Here is a 6,918-nt window from a genome sequence, read left to right as displayed (position 1 = left end):
TAAAATACCATTCTCAACCATTAACTTGCGAATATCACAAAACATTAAATCCCACTCCCCACACAGCTCTGGCGGCCTACCAAGCATCGCCACCGTCATGTTGCAATCAGAAACAATACTACACCGCTCCAAATATAGCAACCTAGCCAATTCAATATGATATTTTTTCAAAAATAACTTAAAAATATTGAAAAAATTATTGTGTATAAAAATAAATGCAATAAAAAAACTAAAAAATAAAAAAAGAAAAAAAACTAAAATTAAGAACAAAAATAATCTCAACTGAATTTTTTTTTACAGAAACTAAAGCAATAGTACTAAAAACCACTTGAAGCTAGCTCAAGTGGCCATAAATAGGTGTGTGTTGGAGGTTTTGGATTCGAGTCGCAGGTAAAATATGGTTGTAATATATAAACGCTTAAATAAAAAAAAAACAATAGTACTAAAATAATTTTTGTAGGACAATAATTTAATAAAGTAATTAATTCTATATAATCAAAAATTGATTTTTTAACAAAAAAAAAAAGTTACAAATACCAAATATTATATATAAATTTTATATGTTTCTAATTAAGACTTACCACCAACCCACTATCAAAACTAAAACTAACACAAGACCAAAATTAAAACCAATTATAATTTTCTTAGAAGCTCAAAGATTCAACCATCAACCCATTACACAATACAGTCACTATCTACTAAAATAAAATATTAACCGAAATAAAAGTAGAAATTAGAGTGAGAATATTCGACAAAATTTCTATCATTGTCAAAAAAGTTGTCGCTATCAAAGAATCACCGTAGTTAGAGATTGAAATTGTCAATGATCGATGTTAGACGTTGGAGTTGTTGCTAAAGTTAAATCTTATTATTCGACAAAGAAAAATCACTAATATTTATTAGCTAGTTAAAAGAATAAAACCTAGAAACAAGTTATGTAAATTAACCAAATTAAAAACTAAATCTTAAAGTCAATTACGTATAATAAAAAGCAATAATTTAATCCATAAACCAATCTCATATTACAAACTAAAAAATAAACAAATGTATGACGCCTAAAGTAATGAAATGATACATCAATTACAAAAATCAATTATTTAAAAAAAAAATACACACCATAAAAGAAATTTTAAACAGTGACCTATAAACGTTACATTAAACAACTTAGCAAAAATTTAATATAGAGAAACCGATTACGTAAAATAATTAAATTAAAAATTAACCCACATAAACTAATTACCTAAATGACTAAAATAAACATTAAATACAAAAACTAGTTATTTAATACAATTAACTAAAAAAATTAAAACAAAAACATAAGAAACCTAAAATAATGAAATGATATATTAAAACAGAAAAACTAGTTAATTAAAAAAAAAAAAAGCATACCACCATAATAAGAGAATTCTTAAAAGATAAAAAAACTTAAATCATTGAAACGAGTTGCATTTAACTAATTAAATAAAAAAAAATTGGCACAGAGAAACCATTTACAATAAACAACCAATGGAATATCGTATAAAAAGAAACTAATTACATTAACAAATAATTAAAAATCTGACAAAAAAAAAAAAAAACAGATATATTAAACAATCAATTAAAAACAACAGACATAAAACAACGAAACAATAAAAAAAAAATTAAAACACAAAAACAAGTTAGTCAAAAAAAAAAAAATATATAACACATTTTTTTAACAAATAGCTTGTCAAATTAAATTATCAGAACCCAATTTCACTTATCAACTAGTTAAAAATTTCACATTGTGAAACCAGTTTCTTAAAATAACAAAAGAAAAAAAAAACATAAGGCTTAATTACGTACAACAACAAACCAATTTCATGTTAGAAATTGTTGTACTCTAATAGAAATATCAAACCAACAAGATTACAACTCTATGACAAATAATACAAAGGATAAAATCACGTATTAAATAACGTTACAATACTAAAAAAAATATACACATAAAACAGAGAATATAGAGAGAAGAGAAGAATTACAACTCAAAGTAATAAGCTACACATAAACACAATATACAAGTAGCATATATATATAAGAGATGTGAGAGCAATCTCAACACCATATACACCACAAGTGTATAATAGGAGAATCACCAAACTTGAACAAGGTCTTACACCTTTGTCCAAAAGCTTATTTCCCCCTACCACAAGCACTTAGGGAAAAGAAAGAATGGAAATAGCTTTCTGGATTTATCAAGCCTATAGTGTTTTTAGCAATGTGCTCTCTTGATAGAAACTTCTTCTCTCCCAAAGTGAACCCAAGACCTCTATTTATAGTGTTTTGAGGATCACATTTGAAAATCAAATCCTTTCATCACATGGCTGTTACCAACACTTTAATTGGTGTTTAATGGGATAAAAACGTTGGACAAGAGAGCTGGAAATATGCTCAATTAATTTATGTACGTTTATGAAGGTTTTCAAAAACTAGTTCCAGGTGTTCATAAAACAACCATAAAACAACATAAAAACAACCATTAAACAACTGTTTCCAGAAAACTCAAAATTTAGTTTTTGTAACTCCTCTCCAAATTAAATATTCCTCCAATGTCCCAATACTCATTTAAATGATATAATTGGGTATCAGGTTTTCGTAAAACAGCCATTAAACAACTGTTTCCAGAAAACTCAAATTTAGTTTTTGTAACTCCTCTGCGAATTAAATATTCCTCCAATGTCCTAATACTCATTTAAATGATATAATTGGGTATTGTAACATGTAATAACTCACTTAATTACATGTAATCCTTAAGTTACAATCTATTTTCAGATTTGTAACTCCTCATATGTTACAACTTTTATGTGTATTATTATACTATATATGATATAATACATCATCCAACACATAATATATATTAATCTCATATTAATATATAATATGTCACATTTAAATATTTTAATCTATATTATATTATAACAAATAGTATAACATTCCCCCACTAAATTAAAATTTGTGACACACCATTGTAACATTATTTAATCAATCAAATATTACATATATCCCCCACTTTGATTGAATAAATCAAACATTTTTATAGAGATCTTACTTAGATGCATAAAGTAAAATGTCTTTCGACTTGAATTTTACCTTAGTGTAGTTACCACAAAGTTTGTTGAAATTTTAGTTGCCGTAGCATTGAACCACTATTTCTTTAATACAAACCGGTGATAACACACACATCGTTGCTAGAGTTCACTTGAGACCTCATTAGATCTCGCTTGTGCACCGTTAATCGCCATGTGCAACATCCATTTTATGGACTCTCTAGAGAATAACTCCCAATTCTCATAAGAGGCGGCACCACCTCTAGTCCATATAGGTGGAAATTAGTGTCTCACAACTTCTCTTTAGACACATCATTCCATTGAAAAACCTTTCGGTTTTAACCCTCCAAATTTTACCATTAGTACTCATTCATAGATGGGACAAGTTGAGTACTACTTTTTTACTCTATTGACTTGTTATTACCTATTGAACTTAAGACTAGATTTTTACTAGTGTTAAGATAGGTTACCATTAATGAGTAAAACTCTATGGGAGTTTAGGTTCCATCGCTCAAAATTTCATGCTTTAATCTTGTACGGAGATTAAGCGATTTGTTATAACCACATACTTTTCGATTTCAAGCGAATCTTGCTAGCCAAAATTAGTGTCCATTATTACATGACCACTTTTCTCCTTAAGTATACTTAAGCTTTGAAAACTTAATCGTAGAAGATAAATTTTTACACTTTCTCTATTTCTCACAAATTTTGATACCAAGCATATCAAAATTTATACACTAACTTTAGACACCAAACATGTCTAAGTTATACTCAAGTCTTAGGCACCAAGCATGCCTAAATTTCACATATCATCCATTATTTTACCAAATTGCTTGATAAATATAAGATATCACTCCCACATTTTCTCACATTTCACTATCAAGATAATATCTTAATTTTAAATATAGATGACCACTTTGTTTTTATAATTTCTCTTTAATTTCCTTCTTGAAATTATTTTCACTAAAATTTGACACCAAAATATGTCAAAATTTTCGCATATGCACATAATCAAAATTGATTTAGAATTTGAGTTCCAAATCAAATAACTAATCAACAATCATCACATTTTGATTAAGTTTGTGACTCACTCCCACATTTCCACCATAAAGTGTATATAAAATATTACTTTTGTATATTTTTCTCTTGAAATGACTCTATAAGGCCACTTTAAAATATCATTTGACATTTATAGTTTTCTCAACAAAACTAAAATATCAAACTCACATCACCATTTAAAAAATAATGTGATGATTTGTTCTCAAAATTTAAAGGTTGTCTCCTCATTGAGATTAGCCCAAAATTATACCAAAGTTGACAAAATTCTCATCAATTTGTTCACCACTTTAGTTATTTAAGATTCAAAATTACTTTTCCAACTTTGTTATCTTTTCACAATTTTCGAATCCACCTTGATTCACTTTGATTTGAGTCTAAAAATCGCTCTTCCAATTATGACTCATTTTATAAGTTTGGATCCACTTTTGATCCATTTGTTCTTGCTATTATGACAAGACAAGTTTACTTTCTCATCTCATAAAATGAGATAAAAACTACTAATGGAAAAATAATTCCAAAACTCCATTCAAAAAATGATGAATACATCTTTTCTATCATTAACAATATTATTATTATTATCATATACACTACAACATTTTTACCATTTTATTACATTTAACAATAACACTTTAAAAAAAACGTTACCACCTCTTAAAAAAAATTAATAAATGTTAAGGACGTAACTAAAAAAAAATAAATGAATAGTTGGACAAAATCACAGAAACCCCAATTTTTGTCAATCTCTCTCTTTCTCTCTCTTCTCCCCATCTCTCTCTTCGATTTTCGTCGTACGGCCAAGTCTAGACGAGACTCTGGTTCATTCCATGCCAAATCCGCCTCCAAAAATCTGAATTTCTACGTATTGAAACAACCTGGAGTTGATGAACTGCTCGAATACCTTAGGGAAAACGACGATAAATTCGAGGTTGTTGTTTTCACGGCTGGATTGAGAGAATACGCTTCTCTTGTTCTCGATAAACTAGACGGAAACAGAGAATACTCTTTGCAGCCGGAGAATGGAGTTCTTGTTCAGGCCTTCGTTGACGATGTCGGCGGCGATTGTGAACTGAGTAAGTTTGAGAGTTCTTATGAGTTTGATGATATTAGAGAAGCTGTTAAGCATTACATTAATGCTAATTCGAATAATTTAGAACAGAATTTACTAACAAAATTGCTCAATTTCTGTTGTGTTGAGTTAATTTGATTTCATTGATGAAGATGAGATTTTCCTAGCTTAAATTGGTTGAAGGTCAAAAGGTAAGAGATTATTTGACTTTTTATAGTCAAAAGGTCAGAGATTTATATACATATATGTATTACATATGTATGTATATATATGGCTTTACTCTCTGTTCATATTAATTTTTAGTATTTTGTATTGAATTGCTCATCAAAGTTAAATTGTTCTATTATACTAATTAGAACAAAATTTGTTGAATTGAATTGATTTGATGATCTAGGAATATCGTTCGCATAGCTCAAATTGTTCGCATAGCCAGGGAAGAAGTCCATCTCCTGCACCTAATTGTTCAAGCTCAAATTGGAAGTCTCCTGTCAGTCGCTCCCAGTCCACTTCAACTCCAACTGCCAGGAAACTCTTTTCTGAATCTCCTCGTAGTGGTAGTAGCCCTGGTAACTAATTATGATCCTAAGTTTGTTGATTTAAGTTCTAACTAAAAAAGAAAAGAAGAAGCTGATTTCACTTGCATGATTAGATTTAGCATAAAAATACACTGCTTTACTTTGATGCATAGTAAAAATTTAGAGAGTGACAACTGAATATAGTGCTATACTCATTGACGTATGCAGGTTCTCCAACAGAAGACACAAGATCATCGATTGAGAATTCGTATTCTCAGGCCAATGGAACTGAGGCTGAAAATAACATTAATTTGATAATATACCCCTGTGAGAGATTAAAAGTGGTTTCTAGTGATCCGGTACAGGCATGTACGTGACTAAAAGAGAGGTATTTCTCTTTTATACTCAAGTAATGGGGAGAGAGCCTCAGTTGTATACATTTTAATGCTGTGGGAAGACTTTTTATTTTTTATTTTTAATTTCTGGTTGTGAGCTGTGATGACAAGTCCTTTGGTGCTTTCAAAACATGGGAGCCTAGTGAGTCAGAACACTCTAGTTCTTTGAAGATATGGGATTATTCTGATTCTGAGGCTGCTCCCCGCTTCTTCTTGGTCTACTCTCCCTAATAAGTCAGTGTTTTTTTTTTCTTTAAATAAATATACAAAAAGTATAAGAAGAAAAAGATGATTTCTTCTTTGATTGAGATATGAATTGGGGTTCTTATTTGGTTGTTGTTTCAGGTCCTGAATGTGCAGACCATTGCCTATGGATATAGGAAGGTGTACTTGTGTTATTGTTAAGGAAGCATCACCAGATGGATTTCATGGGGGGACTCTGTATTCTCTGTATACATTTTTTTCTTTCTGCAATTAGTAATTAATGATAAATGTTACAAATAGATTTTTATTAGACTTATTAAACATTACATGAGCTTTTATCATGTTTTTTTGTACTTGGACCAAATTTCATTTGTGATACATGTGTTGAATATTTTGATGGTATAAGAAATATATTAGATTTATCATCTTATTTTGTACTTCGATCAAAGTGTTATTATTGAGAAATTATAGCAATATTAAAATATAATATTTTTTAATATATAACATAATAATAATAATGTAATGAAAAAGTATATGATTATATTTTTAAAATGTTATTAAATGAATATAACATAAGAGGAATGATAACATTAAAAAAATGTTATTATTAAAAA

The 6,918-nt window shown here is 28.8% G+C and overlaps 1 long non-coding RNA gene across 2 annotated transcripts; it reads left to right on the top strand.

Moving 5' to 3' along the window:
* The first annotated feature begins 4,819 nt into the window (after positions 1-4,819).
* On the top strand, positions 4,820-6,713 carry LOC115698772 (uncharacterized). 2 transcript variants are annotated; one of them, XR_009686238.1, is made up of 4 exons: positions 4,820-5,194; positions 5,585-5,756; positions 5,934-6,334; positions 6,446-6,570. It is a non-coding gene; the product is annotated as an uncharacterized LOC115698772 (long non-coding RNA). The 2 variants fall into 2 exon arrangements; XR_009686237.1 differs by having other exon boundaries at positions 4,820-5,756; positions 6,446-6,713.
* The last annotated feature ends 205 nt before the right edge of the window (positions 6,714-6,918 follow it).

This window comes from Cannabis sativa, chromosome 2 (assembly GCF_029168945.1).
Source record: "Cannabis sativa cultivar Pink pepper isolate KNU-18-1 chromosome 2, ASM2916894v1, whole genome shotgun sequence".
Taxonomy (NCBI): Eukaryota; Viridiplantae; Streptophyta; class Magnoliopsida; order Rosales; family Cannabaceae; genus Cannabis; species Cannabis sativa.
This window is presented reverse-complemented; position numbering and strand designations above follow the sequence as displayed.